Source organism: Pristiophorus japonicus, unplaced genomic scaffold (genome assembly GCF_044704955.1).
Source record: "Pristiophorus japonicus isolate sPriJap1 unplaced genomic scaffold, sPriJap1.hap1 HAP1_SCAFFOLD_312, whole genome shotgun sequence".
Lineage (NCBI taxonomy): Eukaryota > Metazoa > Chordata > Chondrichthyes > Pristiophoridae > Pristiophorus > Pristiophorus japonicus.
The window spans coordinates 204151-227959 of NW_027252911.1; the positions used below are offsets into that span (position 1 = coordinate 204151).

At 41.6% G+C, this 23809-nt stretch overlaps 2 non-coding genes across 2 annotated transcripts; both read right to left on the reverse strand.

Moving 5' to 3' along the window:
* Positions 1 to 14243: 14243 nt before the first annotated feature.
* On the reverse strand, positions 14244 to 14331 carry trnap-ugg (transfer RNA proline (anticodon UGG)). The gene is given in 2 exon segments: positions 14244 to 14279; positions 14296 to 14331. It is a non-coding gene; the product is annotated as a tRNA-Pro (tRNA).
* A 3028-nt stretch (positions 14332 to 17359) lies between these two features.
* On the reverse strand, positions 17360 to 17447 carry trnap-ugg (transfer RNA proline (anticodon UGG)). The gene is given in 2 exon segments: positions 17360 to 17395; positions 17412 to 17447. It is a non-coding gene; the product is annotated as a tRNA-Pro (tRNA).
* Positions 17448 to 23809: the final 6362 nt, after the last annotated feature.

Consider the following 23809-nt stretch of genomic DNA (forward strand, 5'->3'; position numbering starts at 1 on the left):
TCAGAAGAATAAATTGGAATTTCTATCATTCCTGAATTTAATTGTGTTGTGCGTGAATGAGCGCGGTTCTCATGAGCACGCGGGACTGGGACGGTTGTTGAAGCCACATTTAATAGACAAGCAGGAAAGAGGGAGGGAAATAAAACCAACCCAGACAAAAAGACAATTTAAAACATATATATATTTATTATAATAAGAAAATAACTAAATTTACAATTTTATTGCAAAAAATTGAATTTGATTTGATTGAAATAAATAAATAATTGTTTCTTAATCTATATATTTTTGATTGAACGAAGTCTGTGCGACTGCATGAAATGCACTGGAAATCAGGGTGTGCATCAGTAAATTCCAAAACACAGTAAGCCCATGGTGTAAGACAAGCCACGAAGGAAGATGTGGGAAACAAAGGCCATCTTTTAAAGTCGCGAGTGCTTTTCTGCAGGATCAGACAGAAGCTGCCTGTGCTGTGAAAGAGGTCAAATGTAATAGAGTCAATGCAGGCAGAACAGAAAAGCACATTTATTGTGAAAGTTAAAAAGTAGGGAATGTATGTAAATATATGCATATATAAATATTGATACAGAAATTTATATAAACAAAGTCAGTCAGTCAGTCATGTCTTGTCTTGTCTTGATTTGATTTGTATTTGAAAATAAGGGGGAATGAGCTCATCATGTCACACAGCCCATCCGCAAGCTCTCGCTAAAATCGCTATGTTTCTAACTTATATAATTTGCCTTCTTTCACATGTGGAATAGCAAAATCCCACAGCAGACTCTTCTCCTGTCAGTCAGTACCTGAATGAGTGTTGAATCAAATCAGTGTGGCTTCAAGTTGCATGTAATGCATTTTTCCTCACATGTCATGAAATGCACAGTAAGATCGCGCAGAACGTTTCCACGCACTCTCTCACTTACACAAACACACCAACAAACTAAAAATTCTGCACTCTCCAAAGGCAGTTTTTGAAATTTGAAATTTGAAATCCGAGACAGACAGCACATTCCTTTTAAACAGATAGATAATGATCCGATACTGATAGCACACCATTTTGGAGAGACAGAGAATGACCCCGGGCAGACCAGCACATCACCTTAAAAGGGATACAGAAACACAATGAACAAAAACAAAGCATTCTGTAAAACTCAGCAGGCCGTGAACATTCTGTGGATGAATTTCCCGGGCTCACGTTCAGTCAGATGATCATTCCGATATTTTAAGAAAAATGTAAAGTTTACAGATTTTTCCTGGAAAATAGCGCCAGGAAAAATAGGCAGCGAGGAAGGACAAAAGGGAATGCCTGTGATACAGTGGAGCGTAGGAGTGATTGAATAATAAATGGCACAATGCAAAAAGGCAAAGTGAGTGGTAAGCGGGCAATAAAGTAACAAAGGATGGAGCAGAGGAGGTGTTCGTGTGAACAGCAGAACCATTAGCAGACAATGGGAGCGGTGCTTATGATCCGATACGTTGAACCGAATGTTGAGGCCAGAACACTATAACCTGCCTGGAATCTAGGGTTTGAACGCCTTTTAATTAGACCAGGCAGCTTGGCCACCCCGGATCGATTTCCTGCACGGTTTAAATTCGGCAGCCAAGGGACTAAATCCAAAGCCAGCTTCTCACATCTTTTCAGCGCGAGAGAAACAGGACGCACTCATATTCAGGGCAGAGTCTGTTTCACGTTGAATTTGAGATTGACGTTGAATGTATGCTTATCCCTATGGAGGTGAGCTCATGCGTGCAGAAAGGAAGATACACTGATCAAGTATTTGCCGGAATCAAAACGGGGTTTATGTTGTCCAATGAGACGCAGAGCCGAGCACATCTGAGAAACATGAACTTTACTCAGTTCGGTGAGTTTCACTTTGCTCCTGGGAATCTCCAGGATTTTTGTACACTGTGTGAACAACGGAGTGCAATCACACGTTTTAATTTGAAACATGTCAGTTTTCTCACATGTCGACCGGCTGAGAAGTCGTTTTTTGACAAAAGGTTGGCAGGGCTCGTCCGGGATCTCTCGCATTTCAATTATTATAATCCCAAAGCGAGAATCATATCCCTAGACCAACGAGCCGCCGACAGTGAGGAGCGTAGCTCTCAGTTTCTGATGTTAGTTTGCTATTCGGCCCATCGTGCCTGTGCTGACTCTCAGAGACCGATTTCATGAGTCCCCCTCTCCATCGTTCTGCTAATGTTTTCCCTTTGATGAAGTGATTATTTTTTGTGACATTACTTCATCAACGAGCTGCATCCTTTTCAGTAAAAGGTGAATTTGGCAATGAGGATAAATGTGATTGAATAAAAAAACTAGGGGAAAATGTTTAACACAATAACGACGAAGCTGGGGGCATGCTGGATCAGCAGTCCATTGCTTCAACCTGTCAGTCACCTTGTCTCCTATTGACTGCAAAGTCAGACATCCATCCCCTACTTTTTGCATTCAAACAGAAATAATATGCACGAAAATCTACTTCACCACTTGTTTTGCCCGTGCAACCAGATCGACAGTGATGAAAATGTGCCATTAGCTTCTTAAAGCACACAGCCTTCCTTTACTTCAGGTGAGTGACTGTCCGAGATGGTTGGTTTTGAGGCAGAATCAAAACAAAGAATATAAAATTTCACAAAGCGCGATAGCTGACCACTGCCGGACTCGAACCTGCAATCATCTGATAAGATCACAGTTACAATCGAAATCAGACACCTTATCCTTTAGGCCACGCGGCCGCTACCGTCGGTGCATAATTTGTTGTTTTTTATATTGAGAGCAAATTTGGGACAAGGATTACATCAAGGAGTGGATATCGGAAAACATGAGCAAATTTTGAGTAATGAACAGATGCGCTGCGATATGGATGTACACGGACACAGGCAAAGTCAATGTATCTTGAAACACAACAGTTTAACAATTCGGTTATCACAGCTGATAATCACACTCCTTTTTAAATGTACAGGATGATCCGGATAATGAGAAAATACGTTTTAAAGGGGCAATTGATGAACCGGAACTGACAACCATCCCGTTGAAACAGACACCGAATGATCCTGGACAGGAAGCACATCCCTCTTACACAGCTGTAGAATTGCCCTTCACGGACAGCAGTTCCCTTTCAGAAGAATAAATTGGAATTTCTATCATTCCTGAATTTAATTGTGTTGTGCGTGAATGAGCGCGGTTCTCATGAGCACGCGGGACTGGGACGGTTGTTGAAGCCACATTTAATAGACAAGCAGGAAAGAGGGAGGGAAATAAAACCAACCCAGACAAAAAGACAATTTAAAACATATATATATTTATTATAATAAGAAAATAAATAAATTTACAATTTTATTGCAAAAAATTGAATTTGATTTGATTGAAATAAATAAATAATTGTTTCTTAATCTATATATTTTTGATTGAACGAAGTCTGTGCGACTGCATGAAATGCACTGGAAATCAGGGTGTGCAGTCAGTAAATTCCAAAACACAGTAAGCCCATGGTGTAAGACAAGCCACGAAGGAAGATGTGGGAAACAAAGGCCATCTTTTAAAGTCGCGAGTGCTTTTCTGCAGGATCAGACAGAAGCTGCCTGTGCTGTGAAAGAGGTCAAATGTAATAGAGTCAATGCAGGCAGAACAGAAAAGCACATTTATTGTGAAAGTTAAAAAGTAGGGAATGTATGTAAATATATGCATATATAAATATTGATACAGAAATTTATATAAACAAAGTCAGTCAGTCAGTCATGTCTTGTCTTGTCTTGATTTGATTTGTATTTGAAAATAAGGGGGAATGAGCTCATCATGTCACACAGCCCATCCGCAAGCTCTCGCTAAAATCGCTATGTTTCTAACTTATATAATTTGCCTTCTTTCACATGTGGAATAGCAAAATCCCACAGCAGACTCTTCTCCTGTCAGTCAGTCCCTGAATGCGTTTTGAATCAAATCAGTGTGGCTTCAAGTTGCATGTAATGCATTTTTCCTCACATGTCATGAAATGCACAGTAAGATCGCGCAGAACGTTTCCACGCACTCTCTCACTTACACAAACACACCAACAAACTAAAAATTCTGCACTCTCCAAAGGCAGTTTTTGAAATTTGAAATTTGAAATCCGAGACAGACAGCACATTCCTTTCAAACAGATAGATAATGATCCGATACTGATAGCACACCATTTTGGAGAGACAGAGAATGACCCCGGGCAGACCAGCACATCACCTTAAAAGGGATACAGAAACACAATGAAACAAAAACAAAGCATTCTGTAAAACTCAGCAGGCCGTGAACATTCTGTGGATGAATTTCCCGGGCTCACGTTCAGTCAGATGATCATTCCGATATTTTAAGAAAAATGTAAAGTTTACAGATTTTTCCTGGAAAATAGCGCCAGGAAAAATAGGCAGCGAGGAAGGACAAAAGGGAATGCCTGTGATACAGTGGAGCGTAGGAGTGATTGAATAATAAATGGCACAATGCAAAAAGGCAAAGTGAGTGGTAAGCGGGCAATAAAGTAACAAAGGATGGAGCAGAGGAGGTGTTCGTGTGAACAGCAGAACCATTAGCAGACAATGGGAGCGGTGCTTATGATCCGATACGTTGAACCGAATGTTGAGGCCAGAACACTATAACCTGCCTGGAATGTAGGGTTTGAACGCCTTTTAATTAGACCAGGCAGCTTGGCCACCCCGGATCGATTTCCTGCACGGTTTAAATTCGGCAGCCAAGGGACTAAATCCAAAGCCAGCTTCTCACATCTTTTCAGCGCGAGAGAAACAGGACGCACTCATATTCAGGGCAGAGTCTGTTTCACGTTGAATTTGAGATTGACGTTGAATGTATGCTTATCCCTATGGAGGTGAGCTCATGCGTGCAGAAAGGAAGATACACTGATCAAGTATTTGCCGGAATCAAAACGGGGTTTATGTTGTCCAATGAGACGCAGAGCCGAGCACATCTGAGAAACATGAACTTTACTCAGTTCGGTGAGTTTCACTTTGCTCCTGGGAATCTCCAGGATTTTTGTACACTGTGTGAACAACGGAGTGCAATCACACGTTTTAATTTGAAACATGTCAGTTTTCTCACATGTCGACCGGCTGAGAAGTCGTTTATTGACAAAAAGTTGGCAGGGCTCGTCCGGGATTTGAACCCGGGATCTCTCGCATTTCAATTATTATAATCCCAAAGCGAGAAGCATACCCCTAGACCAACGAGCCGCCGACAGTGAGGAACGTAGCTCTCAGTTTCTGACGTTAGTTTGCTATTCGGCCCATCGTGCCTCTGCTGACTCTCAGAGACCGATTTCATGAGTCCCCCTCTCCATCGTCCTGCTAATGTTTTCCCTTTGATGAAGTGATTATTTTTTGTGACATTACTTCACCAACGAGCTGCATCCTTTTCAGTAAAAGGTGAATTTGGCAATGAGGATAAATGTGATTGAATAAAAAAACTAGGGGAAAATGTTTAACACAATAACGACGAAGCTGGGGGCATACTGGATCAGCAGTCCATTGCTTCAACCTGTCAGTCACCTTGTCTCCTATTGACTGCAAAGTCAGACATCCATCCCCTACTTTTTGCATTCAAACAGAAATAATATGCACGAAAATCTACTTCGCCACTTGTTTTGCCCGTGCAACCAGATCGACAGTGATGAAAATGTGCCATTAGCTTCTTAAAGCACACAGCCTTCCTTTACTTCAGGTGAGTGACTGTCCGAGATGGTTGGTTTTGAGGCAGAATCAAAACAAAGAATATAAAATTTCACAAAGCGCGATAGCTGACCACTGCCGGACTCTAACCTGCAATCATCTGATAAGATCACAGTTACAATCGAAATCAGACACCTTATCCTTTAGGCCACGCGGCCGCTACCGTCGGTGCATAATTTGTTGTTTTTTATATTGAGAGCAAATTTGGGACAAGGATTACATCAAGGAGTGGATATCGGAAAACATGAGCAAATTTTGAGTAATGAACAGATGCGCTGCGATATGGATGTACACGGACACAGGCAAAGTCAATGTATCTTGAAACACAACAGTTTAACAATTCGGTTATCACAGCTGATAATCACACTCCTTTTTAAATGTACAGGATGATCCGGATAATGAGAAAATACGTTTTAAATGGGCAATTGATGAACCGGAACTGACAACCATCCCGTTGAAACAGACACCGAATGATCCTGGACAGGAAGCACATCCCTCTTATACAGCTGTAGAATTGCCCTTCACGGACAGCAGTTCCCTTTCAGAAGAATAAATTGGAATTTCTATCATTCCTGAATGCAATTGTGTTGTGCGTGAATGAGCGCGGTTCTCATGAGCACGCGGGACTGGGACGGTTGTTGAAGCCACAGGTGATAGACAAGCAGGAAAGAGGGAGGGAAATAAAATCAACCCAGACAAAAAGACAATTTAAAACATATATATATTTATTATAATAAGAAAATAAATAAATTTACAATTTTATTGCAAAAAATTGAATTTGATTTGATTGAAATAAATAAATAATTGTTTCTTAATCTATATATTTTTGATTGAACGAAGTCTGTGCGACTGCATGAAATGCACTGGAAATCAGGGTGTGCAGTCAGTAAATTCCCAAACACAGTAAGCCCATGGTGTAAGACAAGCCACGAGGGAAGATGTGGGCAACAAAGGCCATCTTTTAAAGTCGCGAGTGCTTTTCTGCACGATCAGACAGAAGCTGCGTGTGCTGTGAAAGCGGTCAAATGTAATAGAGCCAATGCAGGCAGAACAGAAAAGCACATTTATTGTGAAAGTTAAAAAGTAGGGAATGTATGTAAATATATGCATATATAAATATTGTTACAGAAATTTATATAAACAAAGTCAGTCAGTCAGTCATGTCTTGTCTTGATTTGATTTGTATTTGAAAATAAGGGGGAAGGAGCTCATCATGTCACACAGCCCATCCGCAAGCTCTCGCTAAAATCGCTATGTTTCTAACTTATATAATTTGCCTTCTTTCACATGTGGAATAGCAAAATCCCACAGCAGACTCTTCTCCTGTCAGTCAGTCCCTGAATGCGTGTTGAATCAAATCAGTGTGGCTTCAAGTTGCATGTAATGCATTTTTCCTCACATGACATGAAATGCACAGTAAGATCGCGCAGAACGTTTCCACGCACTCTCTCACTTACACAAACACACCAACAAACTAAAAATTCTGCACTCTCCAAAGGCAGTTTTTGAAATTTGAAATTTGAAATCCGGGACAGACAGCACATTCCTTTTAAACAGATAGATAATGATCCGATACTGATAGCACACCATTTTGGAGAGACAGAGAATGACCCCGGGCAGACCAGCACATCACCTTAAAAGGGATACAGAAACACAATGAACAAAAACAAAGCATTCTGTAAAACTCAGCAGGCCGTGAACATTCTGTGGATGAATTTCCCGGGCTCACGTTCAGTCAGATGATCATTCCGATATTTTAAGAAAAATGTAAAAGTTTACAGATTTTTCCTGGAAAATAACGCCTGGAAAAATAGGCAGCGAGGAAGGACAAAAGGGAATGCCTGTGATACAGTGGAGCGTAGGAGTGATTGAATAATAAATGGCACAATGCAAAAAGGCAAAGTGAGTGGTAAGCGGGCAATAATGTAACAAAGGATGGACCAGAGGAGGTGTTAGTGTGAACAGCAGAACCATTAGCAGACAATGGGAGCGGAGCTTATGATCCGATACGTTGAACCGAATGTTGAGGCCAGAACACTATAACCTGCCTGGAATGTTGGGTTTGAACGCCTTTTAATTGACCAGGCAGCTTGGCCACCCCGGATTGATTTCCTGCACGGTTTAAATTCGGCAGCCAAGGGACTAAATCCAAAGCCAGCTTCTCACATCTTTTCAGCGCGAGAGAAACAGGACGCACTCATATTCAGGGCAGAGTCTGTTTCACGTTGAATTTGAGATTGACGTTGAATGTGTGCTTATCCCTATGGAGGTGAGCTCATGCGTGCAGAAAGGAAGATACACTGATCAAGTATTTGCCGGAATCAAACCGGGGTTTATGTTGTCCAATGAGACGCAGAGCCGAGCACATCTGAGAAACATGGACTTTACTCAGTTCGGTGAGTTTCACTTTGCTCCTGGGAATCTCCAGGATTTTTGGACGCTGTGTGAACAACGGAGTGCAATCACACGTTTTAATTTGAAACATGTCAATTTTCTCACATGTCGACCGGCTGAGAAGTCGTTTATTGACAAAAAGTTGGCAGGGCTCGTCCGGGATTTGTACCCGGGATCTCTCGCATTTCAATTATTATAATCCCAAAGCGATAATCATACCCCTAGACCAACGAGCCGCCGACAGTGAGGAACGTAGCTCTCAGTTTCTGACGTTAGTTTGCTATTCGGCCCATCGTGCCTGTGCTGACTCTCAGAGACCGATTTCATGAGTCCCCCTCTCCATCGTCCTGCTAATGTTTTCCCTTTGATGAAGTGATTATTTTTTGTGACATTACTTCACCAACGAGCTGCTTCCTTTTCAGTAAAAGGTGAATTTGGCAATGAGGATAAATGTGATTGAATAAAAAAACTAGGGGAAAATGTTTAACACAATAACGACGAAGCTGGGGGCATACTGGATCAGCAGTCCATTGCTTCAACCTGTCAGTCACCTTGTCTCCTATTGACTGCAAAGTCAGACATCCATCCCCTACTTTTTGCATTCAAACAGAAATAATATGCACGAAAATCTACTTCACCACTTGTTTTGCCCGTGCAACCAGATCGACAGTGATGAAAATGTGCCATTAGCTTCTTAAAGCACACAGCCTTCCTTTACTTCAGGTGAGTGACTGTCCGAGATGGTTGGTTTTGAGGCAGAATCAAAACAAAGAATATAAAATTTCACAAAGCGCGATAGCTGACCACTGCCGGACTCTAACCTGCAATCATCTGATAAGATCACAGTTACAATCGAAATCAGACACCTTATCCTTTAGGCCACGCGGCCGCTACCGTCTGTGCATAATTTTTTGTTTTTTATATTGAGAGCAAATTTGGGACAAGGGTTACATCAAGTAGTGGATATCGGAAAACATGAGCATATTTTGAGTAATGAACAGATGCGCTGCGATATGGATGTACACGGACACAGGCAAAGTCAATGTATCTTGAAACACAACAGTTTAACAATTCGGTTATCACAGCTGATAATCACACTCCTTTTTAAATGTACAGGATGATCCGGATAATGAGAAAATACGTTTTAAAGGGGCAATTGATGAACCGGAACTGACAACCATCCCGTTGAAACAGACACCGAATGATCCTGGACAGGAAGCACATCCCTCTTACACAGCTGTAGAATTGCCCTTCACGGACAGCAGTTCCCTTTCAGAAGAATAAATTGGAATTTCTATCATTCCTGAATGCAATTGTGTTGTGCGTGAATGAGCGCGGTTCTCATGAGCACGCGGGACTGGGACGGTTGTTGAAGCCACAGGTGATAGACAAGCAGGAAAGAGGGAGGGAAATAAAACCAACCCAGACAAAAAGACAATTTAAAACATATATATATTTATCATAATAAGAAAATAAATAAATTTACAATTTTATTGCAAAAAATTTAATTTGATTTGATTGAAATAAATAAATAATTGTTTCTTAATCTATATATTTTTGATTGAACGAAGTCTGTGCGACTGCATGAAATGCACTGGAAATCAGCGTGTGCAGTCAGTAAATTCCCAAACACAGTAAGCCCATGGTGTAAGACAAGCCACGAGGGAAGATGTGGGAAACAAAGGCCATCTTTTAAAGTCGCGAGTGCTTTTCTGCAGGATCAGACAGAAGCTGCGTGTGCTGTGAAAGAGGTCAAATGTAATAGAGCCAATGCAGGCAGAACAGAAAAGCACATTTATTGTGAAAGTTAAAAAGTAGGGAATGTATGTAAATATATGCATATATAAATATTGATACAGAAATTTATATAAACAAAGTCAGTCAGTCAGTCATGTCTTGTCTTGTCTTGATTTGATTTGTATTTGAAAATAAGGGGGAATGAGCTCATCATGTCACACAGCCCATCCGCAAGCTCTCGCTAAAATCGCTATGTTTCTAACTTATATAATTTGCCTTCTTTCACATGTGGAATAGCAAAATCCCACAGCAGACTCTTCTCCTGTCAGTCAGTCCCTGAATGCGTGTTGAATCAAATCAGTGTGGCTTCAAGTTGCATGTAATGCATTTTTCCTCACATGACATGAAATGCACAGTCAGATCGCGCAGAACGTTTCCACGCACTCTCTCACTGACACAAACACACCAACAAACTAAAAATTCTGCACTCTCCAAAGGCAGTTTTTGAAATTTGAAATTTGAAATCCGGGACAGACAGCACATTCCTTTTAAACAGATAGATAATGATCCGATACTGATAGCACACCATTTTGGAGAGACAGAGAATGACCCCGGGCAGACCAGCACATCACCTTAAAAGGGATACAGAAACACAATGAACAAAAACAAAGCATTCTGTAAAACTCAGCAGGCCGTGAACATTCTGTGGATGAATTTCCCGGGCTCACGTTCAGTCAGATGATCATTCCGATATTTTAAGAAAAATGTAAAAGTTTACAGATTTTTCCTGGAAAATAGCGCCTGGAAAAATAGGCAGCGAGGAAGGACAAAAGGGAATGCCTGTGATACAGTGGAGCGTAGGAGTAATTGAATAATAAATGGCACAATGCCAAAAGGCAAAGTGAGTGGTAAGCGGGCAATAAAGTAACAAAGGATGGACCAGAGGAGGTGTTAGTGTGAACAGCAGAACCATTAGGAGACAATGGGAGCGGTGCTTATGATCCGATACGTTGAACCGAATGTTGAGGCCAGAACACTATAACCTGCCTGGAATCTAGGGTTTGAACGCCTTTTAATTAGACCAGGCAGCTTGGCCACCCCGGATCGATTTCCTGCACGGTTTAAATTCGGCAGCCAAGGGACTAAATCCAAAGCCAGCTTCTCAAATCTCCAGGATTTTTGGACGCTGTGTGAACAACGGAGTGCAATCACACGTTTTAATTTGAAACATGTCAGTTTTCTCACATGTCGACCGGCTGAGAAGTCGTTTTTTGACAAAAGGTTGGCAGGGCTCGTCCGGGATTTGAATCCGGGACCTCTCGCATTTCAATCATTATAATCCCAAAGCGAGAATCATACCCCTAGACCAACGAGCCGCCGACAGTGAGGAGCGTAGCTCTCAGTTTCTGACGTTAGTTTGCTATTCGGCCCATCGTGCCTGTGCTGACTCTCAGAGACCGATTTCATGAGTCCCCCTCTCCATCGTTCTGCTAATGTTTTCCCTTTGATGAAGTGATTATTTTTTGTGACATTACTTCATCAACGAGCTGCATCCTTTTCAGTAAAAGGTGAATTTGGCAATGAGGATAAATGTGATTGAATAAAAGAACTAGGGGAAAATGTTTAACACAATAACGACGAAGCTGGGGGCATACTGGATCAGCAGTCCATTGCTTCAACCTGTCAGTCACCTTGTCTCCTATTGACTGCAAAGTCAGACATCCATCCCCTACTTTTTGCATTCAAACAGAAATAATATGCACGAAAATCTACTTCACCAGTTGTTTTGCCCGTGCAACCAGATCGACAGTGATGAAAATGTGCCATTAGCTTCTTAAAGCACACAGCCTTCCTTCACTTCAGGTGAGTGACTGTCCGAGATGGTTGGTTTTGAGGCAGAATCAAAACAAAGAATATAAAATTTCACAAAGCGCGATAGCTGACCACTGCCGGACTCGAACCTGCAATCATCTGATAAGATCACAGTTACAATCGAAATCAGAAACCTTATCCTTTAGGCCACGCGGTCGCTACCGTCGGTGCATAATTTGTTGTTTTTTATATTGAGAGCAAATTTGGGACAAGGGTTACATCAAGGAGTGGATATCGGAAAACATGAGCATATTTTGAGTAATGAACAGATGCGCTGCGATATGGATGTACACGGACACAGGCAAAGTCAATGTATCTTGAAACACAACAGTTTAACAATTCGGTTATCACAGCTGATAATCACACTCCTTTTTAAATGTACAGGATGATCCGGATAATGAGAAAATACGTTTTAAAGGGGCAATTGATGAACCGGAACTGACAACCATCCCGTTGAAACAGACACCGAATGATCCTGGACAGGAAGCACATCCCTCTTACACAGCTGTAGAATTGCCCTTCACGGACAGCAGTTCCCTTTCAGAAGAATAAATTGGAATTTCTATCATTCCTGAATGCAATTGTGTTGTGCGTGAATGAGCGCGGTTCTCATGAGCACGCGGGACTGGGACGGTTGTTGAAGCCACAGGTGATAGACAAGCAGGAAAGAGGGAGGGAAATAAAACCAACCCAGACAAAAAGACAATTTAAAACATATATATATTTATCATAATAAGAAAATAAATAAATTTACAATTTTATTGCAAAAAATTTAATTTGATTTGATTGAAATAAATAAATAATTGTTTCTTAATCTATATATTTTTGATTGAACGAAGTCTGTGCGACTGCATGAAATACACTGGAAATCAGCGTGTGCAGTCAGTAAATTCCCAAACACAGTAAGCCCATGGTGTAAGACAAGCCACGAGGGAAGATGTGGGAAACAAAGGCCATCTTTTAAAGTCGCGAGTGCTTTTCTGCACGATCAGACAGAAGCTGCGTGTGCTGTGAAAGAGGTCAAATGTAATAGAGCCAATGCAGGCAGAACAGAAAAGCACATTTATTGTGAAAGTTAAAAAGTAGGGAATGTATGTAAATATATGCATATATAAATATTGATACAGAAATTTATATAAACAAAGTCAGTCAGTCAGTCATGTCTTGTCTTGTCTTGATTTGATTTGTATTTGAAAATAAGGGGGAATGAGCTCATCATGTCACACAGCCCATCCGCAAGCTCTCGCTAAAATCGCTATGTTTCTAACTTATATAATTTGCCTTCTTTCACATGTGGAATAGCAAAATCCCACAGCAGACTCTTCTCCTGTCAGTCAGTCCCTGAATGCGTGTTGAATCAAATCAGTGTGGCTTCAAGTTGCATGTAATGCATTTTTCCTCACATGACATGAAATGCACAGTAAGATCGCGCAGAACGTTTCCACGCACTCTCTCACTTACACAAACACACCAACAAACTAAAAATTCTGCACTCTCCAAAGGCAGTTTTTGAAATTTGAAATTTGAAATCCGGGACAGACAGCACATTCCTTTTAAACAGATAGATAATGATCCGATACTGATAGCACACCATTTTGGAGAGACAGAGAATGACCCCGGGCAGACCAGCACATCACCTTAAAAGGGATACAGAAACACAATGAACAAAAACAAAGCATTCTGTAAAACTCAGCAGGCCGTGAACATTCTGTGGATGAATTTCCCGGGCTCACGTTCAGTCAGATGATCATTCCGATATTTGAAGAAAAATGTAAAGTTTACAGATTTTTCCTGGAAAATAGCGCCTGGAAAAATAGGCAGCGAGGAAGGACAAAAGGGAATGCCTGTGATACAGTGGAGCGTAGGAGTGATTGAATAATAAATGGCACAATGCAAAAAGGCAAAGTGAGTGGTAAGCGGGCAATAAAGTAACAAAGGATGGACCAGAGGAGGTGTTCGTGTGAACAGCAGAACCATTAGCAGACAATGGGAGCGGTGCTTATGATCCGATACGTTGAACCGAAAACACTATAACCTGCCTGGAATCTAGGTTTTGAACGCCTTTTAATTAGACCAGGCAGCTTGGCCACCCCGGATCGATTTCCTGCACGGTTTAAATTCGGCAGGCAAGGGAGTAAATCCAAAGCCAGCTTCTCACATCTTTTCAGCGCGAGAGAAACAGGACGCACTCATATTCAGGGCAGAGTCTGTTTCACGTTGAATTTGAGATTGACGTTGAATATATGCTTATCCCTATGGAAGTGAGCTCATGCGTGCAGAAAGGAAGATACACTGATCAAGTATTTGCCGGAATCAAAACGGGGTTTATGTTGTCCAATGAGACGCAGAGCCGAGCACATCTGAGAAACATGAACTTTACTCAGTTCGGTGAGTTTCACTTTGCTCCTGGGAATCTCCAGGATTTTTGTACGCTGTGTGAACAACGGAGTGCAATCACACGTTTTAATTTGAAACATGTCAGTTTTCTCACATGTCGACCGGCTGAGAAGTCGTTTTTTGACAAAAGGTTGGCAGGGCTCGTCCGGGATTTGAACCCGGGACCTCTCGCATTTCAATTATTATACTCCCAAAGCGAGAATCATACCCCTAGACCAACGAGCCGCCGACAGTGAGGAACGTAGCTCTCAGTTTCTGATGTTAGTTTGCTATTCGGCCCATCGTGCCTGTGCTGACTCTCAGAGACCGATTTCATGAGTCCCCCTCTCCATCGTTCTGCTGATGTTTTCCCTTTGATGAAGTGATTATTTTTTGTGACATTACTTCATCAACGAGCTGCATCCTTTTCAGTAAAAGGTGAATTTGGCAATGAGGATAAATGTGATTGAATAAAAAAACTAGGGGAAAATGTTTAACACAATAACGACGAAGCTGGGGGCATACTGGATCAGCAGTCCATTGCTTCAACCTGTCAGTCACCTTGTCTCCTATTGACTGCAAAGTCAGACATCCATCCCCTACTTTTTGCATTCAAACAGAAATAATATGCACGGAAATCTACTTCACCACTTGTTTTGCCCGAGCAACCAGATCGACAGTGATGAAAATGTGCCATTAGCTTCTTAAAGCACACAGCCTTCCTTTACTTCAGGTGAGTGACTGTCCGAGATGGTTGGTTTTGAGGCAGAATCAAAACAAAGAATATAAAATTTCACAAAGCGCGATAGCTGACCACTGCCGGACTCTAACCTGCAATCATCTGATAAGATCACAGTTACAATCGAAATCAGACACCTTATCCTTTAGGCCACGCGGCCGCTACCGTCGGTGCATAATTTGTTGTTTTTTATATTGAGAGCAAATTTGGGACAAGGGTTACATCAAGGAGTGGATATCGGAAAACATGAGCATATTTTGAGTAATGAACAGATGCGCTGCGATATGGATGTACACGGACACAGGCAAAGTCAATGTATCTTGAAACACAACAGTTTAACAATTCGGTTATCACAGCTGATAATCACACTCCTTTTTAAATGTACAGGATGATCCGGATAATGAGAAAATACGTTTTAAAGGGGCAATTGATGAACCGGAACTGACAACCATCCCGTTGAAACAGACACCGAATGATCCTGGACAGGAAGCACATCCCTCTTACACAGCTGTAGAATTGCCCTTCACGGACAGCAGTTCCCTTTCAGAAGAATAAATTGGAATTTCTATCATTCCTGAATGCAATTGTGTTGTGCGTGAATGAGCGCGGTTCTCATGAGCACGCGGGACTGGGACGGTTGTTGAAGCCACATTTAATAGACAAGCAGGAAAGAGGGAGGGAAATAAAACCAACCCAGACAAAAAGACAATTTAAAACATATATATATTTATTATAATAAGAAAATAAATAAATTTACAATTTTATTGCAAAAAATTGAATTTGATTTGATTGAAATAAATAAATAATTGTTTCTTAATCTATATATTTTTGATTGAACGAAGTCTGTGCGACTGCATGAAATGCACTGGAAATCAGGGTGTGCAGTCAGTAAATTCCAAAACACAGTAAGCCCATGGTGTAAGACAAGCCACGAAGGAAGATGTGGGAAACAAAGGCCATCTTTTAAAGTCGCGAGTGCTTTTCTGCACGATCAGACAGAAGCTGCGTGTGCTGTGAAAGAGGTCAAATGTAATAGAGCCAATGCAGGCAGAACAGAAAAGCACATTTATTGTGAAAGTTAAAAAGTAGGGAATGTATGTAAATATATGCATATATAAATATTGATACAGAAATTTATATAAACAAAGTCAGTCAGTCAGTCATGTCTTGTCTTGTCTTGATTTGATTTGTATTTGAAAATAAGGGGGAATGAGCTCATCATGTCACACAGCCCATCCGCAAGCTCTCGCTAAAATCGCTATGTTTCTAACTTATATAATTTGCCTTCTTTCACATGTGGAATAGCAAAATCCCACAGCAGACTCTTCTCCTGTCAGTCAGTCCCTGAATGCGTGTTGAATCAAATCAGTGTGGCTTCAAGTTGCATGTAATGCATTTTTCCTCACATGACATGAAATGCACAGTAAGATCGCGCAGAACGTTTCCACGCACTCTCTCACTTACACAAACACACCAACAAACTAAAAATTCTGCACTCTCCAAAGGCAGTTTTTGAAATTTGAAATTTGAAATCCGGGACAGACAGCACATTCCTTTTAAACAGATAGATAATGATCCGATACTGATAGCACACCATTTTGGAGAGACAGAGAATGACCCCGGGCAGACCAGCACATCACCTTAAAAGGGATACAGAAACACAATGAACAAAAACAAAGCATTCTGTAAAACTCAGCAGGCCGTGAACATTCTGTGGATGAATTTCCCGGGCTCACGTTCAGTCAGATGATCATTCCGATATTTGAAGAAAAATGTAAAGTTTACAGATTTTTCCTGGAAAATAGCGCCTGGAAAAATAGGCAGCGAGGAAGGACAAAAGGGAATGCCTGTGATACAGTGGAGCGTAGGAGTGATTGAATAATAAATGGCACAATGCAAAAAGGCAAAGTGAGTGGTAAGCGGGCAACAAAGTAACAAAGGATGGACCAGAGGAGGTGTTCGTGTGAACAGCAGAACCATTAGCAGACAATGGGAGCGGTGCTTATGATCCGATACGTTGAACCGAAAACATAAACCTGCCTGGAATCTAGGGTTTGAACGCCTTTTAATTAGACCAGGCAGCTTGGCCACCCCGGATCGATTTCCTGCACGGTTTAAATTCGGCAGCCAAGGGAGTAAATCCAAAGCCAGCTTCTCACATCTTTTCAGCGCGAGAGAAACAGGACGCACTCATATTCAGGGCAGAGTCTGTTTCACGTTGAATTTGAGATTGACGTTGAATGTATGCTTATCCCTATGGAAGTGAGCTCATGCGTGCAGAAAGGAAGATACACTGATCAAGTATTTGCCGGAATCAAAACGGGGTTGATGTTGTCCAATGAGACGCAGAGCCGAGCACATCTGAGAAACATGAACTTTACTCAGTTCGGTGAGTTTCACTTTGCTCCTGGGAATCTCCAGGATTTTTGTACGCTGTGTGAACAACGGAGTGCAATCACACGTTTTAATTTGAAACATGTCAGTTTTCTCACATGTCGACCGGCTGAGAAGTCGTTTTTTGACAAAAGGTTGAAAGGGCTCGTCCGGGATTTGAACCCGGGACCTCTCGCATTTCAATTATTATAATCCCAAAGCGAGAATCATACCCCTAGACCAACGAGCCGCCGACAGTGAGGACCGTAGCTCTCAGTTTCTGACGTTAGTTTGCTATTCGGCCCATCGTGCCTGTGCTGACTCTCAGAGACCGATTTCATGAGTCCCCCTCTCCATCGTTCTGCTGATGTTTTCCCTTTGATGAAGTGATTATTTTTTGTGACATTACTTCATCAACGAGCTGCATCCTTTTCAGTAAAAGGTGAATTTGGCAATGAGGATAAATGTGATTGAATAAAAAAACTAGGGGAAAATGTTTAACACAATAACGACGAAGCTGGGGGCATACTGGATCAGCAGTCCATTGCTTCAACCTGTCAGTCACCTTGTCTCCTATTGACTGCAAAGTCAGACATCCATCCCCTACTTTTTGCATTCAAACAGAAATAATATGCACGGAAATCTACTTCACCACTTGTTTTGCCCGAGCAACCAGATCGACAGTGATGAAAATGTGCCATTAGCTTCTTAAAGCACACAGCCTTCCTTTACTTCAGGTGAGTGACTGTCCGAGATGGTTGGTTTTGAGGCAGAATCAAAACAAAGAATATAAAATTTCACAAAGCGCGATAGCTGACCACTGCCGGACTCGAACCTGCAATCATCTGATAAGATCACAGTTACAATCGAAATCAGACACCTTATCCTTTAGGCCACGCGGCCGCTACCGTCGGTGCATAATTTGTTGTTTTTTATATTGAGAGCAAATTTGGGACAAGGGTTACATCAAGGAGTGGATATCGGAAAACATGAGCATATTTTGAGTAATGAACAGATGCGCTGCGATATGGATGTACACGGACACAGGCAAAGTCAATGTATCTTGAAACACAACAGTTTAACAATTCGGTTATCACAGCTGATAATCACACTCCTTTTTAAATGTACAGGATGATCCGGATAATGAGAAAATACGTTTTAAAGGGGCAATTGATGAACCGGAACTGACAACCATCCCGTTGAAACAGACACCGAATGATCCTGGACAGGAAGCACATCCCTCTTACACAGCTGTAGAATTGCCCTTCACGGACAGCAGTTCCCTTTCAGAAGAATAAATTGGAATTTCTATCATTCCTGAATGCAATTGTGTTGTGCGTGAATGAGCGCGGTTCTCATGAGCACGCGGGACTGGGACGGTTGTTGAAGCCACATTTAATAGACAAGCAGGAAAGAGGGAGGGAAATAAAACCAACCCAGACAAAAAGACAATTTAAAACATATATATATTTATTATAATAAGAAAATAAATAAATTTACAATTTTATTGCAAAAAATTGAATTTGATTTGATTGAAATAAATAAATAATTGTATCTTAATCTATATATTTTTGATTGAACGAAGTCTGTGCGACTGCATGAAATGCACTGGAAATCAGGGTGTGCAGTCAGTAAATTCCAAAACACAGTAAGCCCATGGTGTAAGACAAGCCACGAAGGAAGATGTGGGAAACAAAGGCCATCTTTTAAAGTCGCGAGTGCTTTTCTGCAGGATCAGACAGAAGCTGCGTGTGCTGTGAAAGAGGTCAAATGTAATAGAGCCAATGCAGGCAGAACAGAAAAGCACATTTATTGTGAAAGTTAAAAAGTAGGGAATGTATGTAAATATATGCATATATAAATATTGATACAGAAATTTATATAAACAAAGTCAGTCAGTCAGTCATGTCTTGTCTTGTCTTGATTTGATTTGTATTTGAAAATAAGGGGGAATGAGCTCATCATGTCACACAGCCCATCCGCAAGCTCTCGCTAAATTCGCTATGTTTCTAACTTATATAATTTGCCTTCTTTCACATGTGGAATAGCAAAATCCCACAGCAGACTCTTCTCCTGTCAGTCAGTCCCTGAATGCGTGTTGAATCAAATCAGTGTGGCTTCAAGTTGCATGTAATGCATTTTTCCTCACATGACATGAAATGCACAGTAAGATCGCGCAGAACGTTTCCACGCACTCTCTCACTTACACAAACACACCAACAAACTAAAAATTCTGCACTCTCCAAAGGCAGTTTTTGAAATTTGAAATTTGAAATCCGGGACAGACAGCACATTCCTTTTAAACAGATAGATAATGATCCGATACTGATAGCACACCATTTTGGAGAGACAGAGAATGACCCCGGGCAGACCAGCACATCACCTTAAAAGGGATACAGAAACACAATGAACAAAAACAAAGCATTCTGTAAAACTCAGCAGGCCGTGAACATTCTGTGGATGAATTTCCCGGGCTCACGTTCAGTCAGATGATCATTCTGATATTTTAAGAAAAATGTAAAGTTTACAGATTTTTAATGGAAAATAGCGCCTGGAAAAATAGGCAGCGAGGAAGGACAAAAGGGAATGCCTGTGATACAGTGGAGCGTAGGAGTGATTGAATAATAAATGGCACAATGCAAAAAGGCAAAGTGAGTGGTAAGCGGGCAATAAAGTAACAAAGGATGGACCAGAGGAGGTGTTCGTGTGAACAGCAGAACCATTAGCAGACAATGGGAGCGGTGCTTATGATCCGATACGTTGAACCGAATGTTGAGGCCAGAACACTATAACCTGCCTGGAATGTAGGGTTTGAATGCCTTTTAATTAGACCAGGCAGCTTGGCCACCCCGGATTGATTTCCTGCACGGTTTACATTCGGCAGCCAAGGCCAGCTTCTCACATCTTTTCAGCGCGAGAGAAACAGGACGCACTCATATTCAGGGCAGAGTCTGTTTCACGTTGAATTTGAGATTGACGTTGAATGTATGCTTATCCCTATGGAGGTGAGCTCATGCGTGCAGAAAGGAAGATACACTGATCAAGTATTTGCCGGAATCAAAACGGGGTTTATGTTGTCCAATGAGACGCAGAGCCGAGCACATCTGAGAAACATGAACTTTACTCAGTTCGGTGAGTTTCACTTTGCTCCTGGGAATCTCCAGGATTTTTGGACGCTGTGTGAACAACTGAGTGCAATCACACGTTTTAATTTGAAACAAGTCAGTTTTCTCACATGTCGACCGGCTGAGAAGTCGTTTTTTGACAAAAGGTTGGCAGGGCTCATCCGGGATTTAAACACGTGACCTCTCGCATTTCAATTATTATAATCCCAAAGCGAGAATCATACCCCTAGACCAACGAGCCGCCGACAGTGAGGGACGTAGCTCTCAGTTTCTGACGTTAGTTTGCTATTCGGCCCATCGTGCCTGTGCTGACTCTCAGAGACCGATTTCATGAGTCCCCCTCTCCATCGTCCTGCTAATGTTTTCCCTTTGATGAAGTGATTATTTTTTGTGACATTACTTCACCAACGAGCTGCATCCTTTTCAGTAAAAGGTGAATTTGGCAATGAGGATAAATGTGATTGAATAAAAAAACTAGGGGAAAATGTTTAACACAATAACGACGAAGCTGGGGGCATACTGGATCAGCAGTCCATTGCTTCAACCTGTCAGTCACCTTGTCTCCTATTGACTGCAAAGTCAGACATCCATCCCCTACTTTTTGCATTCAAACAGAAATAATATGCACGAAAATCTACTTCACCACTTGTTTTGCCCGTGCAACCAGATCGACAGTGATGAAAATGTGCCATTAGCTTCTTAAAGCACACAGCCTTCCTTTACTTCAGGTGAGTGACTGTCCGAGATGGTTGGTTTTGAGGCAGAATCAAAACAAAGAATATAAAATTTCACAAAGCGCGATAGCTGACCACTGCCGGACTCGAACCTGCAATCATCTGATAAGATCACAGTTACAATCGAAATCAGACACCTTATCCTTTAGGCCACGCGGCCGCTACCGTCGGTGCATAATTTGTTGTTTTTTATATTGAGAGCAAATTTGGGACAAGGGTTACATCAAGGAGTGGATATCGGAAAACATGAGCATATTTTGAGTAATGAATAGATGCGCTGCGATATGGATGTACACGGACACAGGCAAAGTCAATGTATCTTGAAACACAACAGTTTAACAATTCGGTTATCACAGCTGATAATCACACTCCTTTTTAAATGTACAGGATGATCCGGATAATGAGAAAATACGTTTTAAAGGGGCAATTGATGAACCGGAACTGACAACCATCCCGTTGAAACAGACACCGAATGATCCTGGACAGGAAGCACATCCCTCTTACACAGCTGTAGAATTGCCCTTCACGGACAGCAGTTCCCTTTCAGAAGAATAAAGTGGGATTTCTATCATTCCTGAATGCAATTGTGTTGTGCGTGAATGAGCGCGGTTCGCATGAGCACGCGGGACTGGGACGGTTGTTGAAGCCACAGGTGATAGACAAGCAGGAAAGAGGAAGGGAAATAAAACCAACCCAGACAAAAAGACAATTTAAAACATATATATATTTATTATAATAAGAAAATAAATAAATTTACAATTTTATTGCAAAAAATTGAATTTGATTTGATTGAAATAAATAAATAATTGTTTCTTAATCTATATATTTTTGATTGAACGAAGTCTGTGCGACTGCATGAAATGCACTGGAAATCAGGGTGTGCAGTCAGTAAATTCCCAAACACAGTAAGCCCATGGTGTAAGACAAGCCACGAGGGAAGATGTGGGCAACAAAGGCCATCTTTTAAAGTCGCGAGTGCTTTTCTGCAGAATCAGACAGAAGCTGCGTGTGCTGTGAAAGAGGTCAAATGTAATAGAGCCAATGCAGGCAGAACAGAAAAGCACATTTATTGTGAAAGTTAAAAAGTAGGGAATGTATGTAAATATATGCATATATAAATATTGATACAGAAATTTATATAAACAAAGTCAGTCAGTCAGTCATGTCTTGTCTTGTCTTGATTTGATTTGTATTTGAAAATAAGGGGGAAGGAGCTCATCATGTCACACAGCCCATCCGCAAGCTCTCGCTAAAATCGCTATGTTTCTAACTTATATAATTTGCCTTCTTTCACAGGTGGAATAGCAAAATCCCACAGCAGACTCTTCTCCTGTCAGTCAGTCCCTGAATGCGTGTTGAATCAAATCAGTGTGGCTTCAAGTTGCATGTAATGCATTTTTCCTCCCATGACATGAAATGCACAGTAAGATCGCGCAGAACGTTTCCACGCACTCTCTCACTTACACAAACACACCAACAAACTAAAAATTCTGCACTCTCCAAAGGCAGTTTTTGAAATTTGAAATTTGAAATCCGAGACAGACAGCACATTCCTTTTAAACAGATAGATAATGATCCGATACTGATAGCACACCATTTTGGAGAGACAGAGAATGACCCCGGGCAGACCAGCACATCACCTTAAAAGGGATACAGAAACACAATGAACAAAAACAAAGCATTCTGTAAAACTCAGCAGGCCGTGAACATTCTGTGGATGAATTTCCCGGGCTCACGTTCAGTCAGATGATCATTCCGATATTTTAAGAAAAATGTGAAGTTTACAGATTTTTCCTGGAAAATAGCGCCTGGAAAAATAGGCAGCGAGGAAGGACAAAAGGGAATGCCTGTGATACAGTGGAGCGTAGGAGTGATTGAATAATAAATGGCACAATGCAAAAAGGCAAAGTGAGTGGTAAGCGGGCAATAAAGTAACAAAGGATGGACCAGAGGAGATGTTAGTGTGAACAGCAGAACCATTAGCAGACAATAGGAGCGGTGCTTATGATCCGATACGTTGAACCGAATGTTGAGGCCAGAACACTATAACCTGCCTGGAATGTACGGTTTGAACGCCTTTTAATTAGACCAGGCAGCTTGGCCACCCCGGATCGATTTCCTGCACGGTTTAAATTCGGCAGCCAAGGGACTAAATCCAAAGCCAGCTTCTCACATCTTTTCAGCGCGAGAGAAACAGGACGCACTCATATTCAGGGCAGAGTCTGTTTCACGTTGAATTTGAGATTGACGTTGAATGTATGCTTATCCCTATGGAGGTGAGCTCATGCGTGCAGAAAGGAAGATACACTGATCAAGTATTTGCCGGAATCAAAACGGGGTTTATGTTGTCCAATGAGACGCAGAGCCGAGCACATCTGAGAAACATGAACTTTACTCAGTTCGGTGAGTTTCACTTTGCTCCTGGGAATCTCCAGGATTTTTGGACGCTGTGTGAACAACTGAGTGCAATCACACGTTTTAATTTGAAACAAGTCAGTTTTCTCACATGTCGACCGGCTGAGAAGTCGTTTTTTGACAAAAGGTTGGCAGGGCTCATCCGGGATTTAAACACGTGACCTCTCGCATTTCAATTATTATAATCCCAAAGCGAGAATCATACCCCTAGACCAACGAGCCGCCGACAGTGAGGGACGTAGCTCTCAGTTTCTGACGTTAGTTTGCTATTCGGCCCATCGTGCCTGTGCTGACTTTCAGAGACCGATTTCATGAGTCCCCCTCTCCATCGTCCTGCT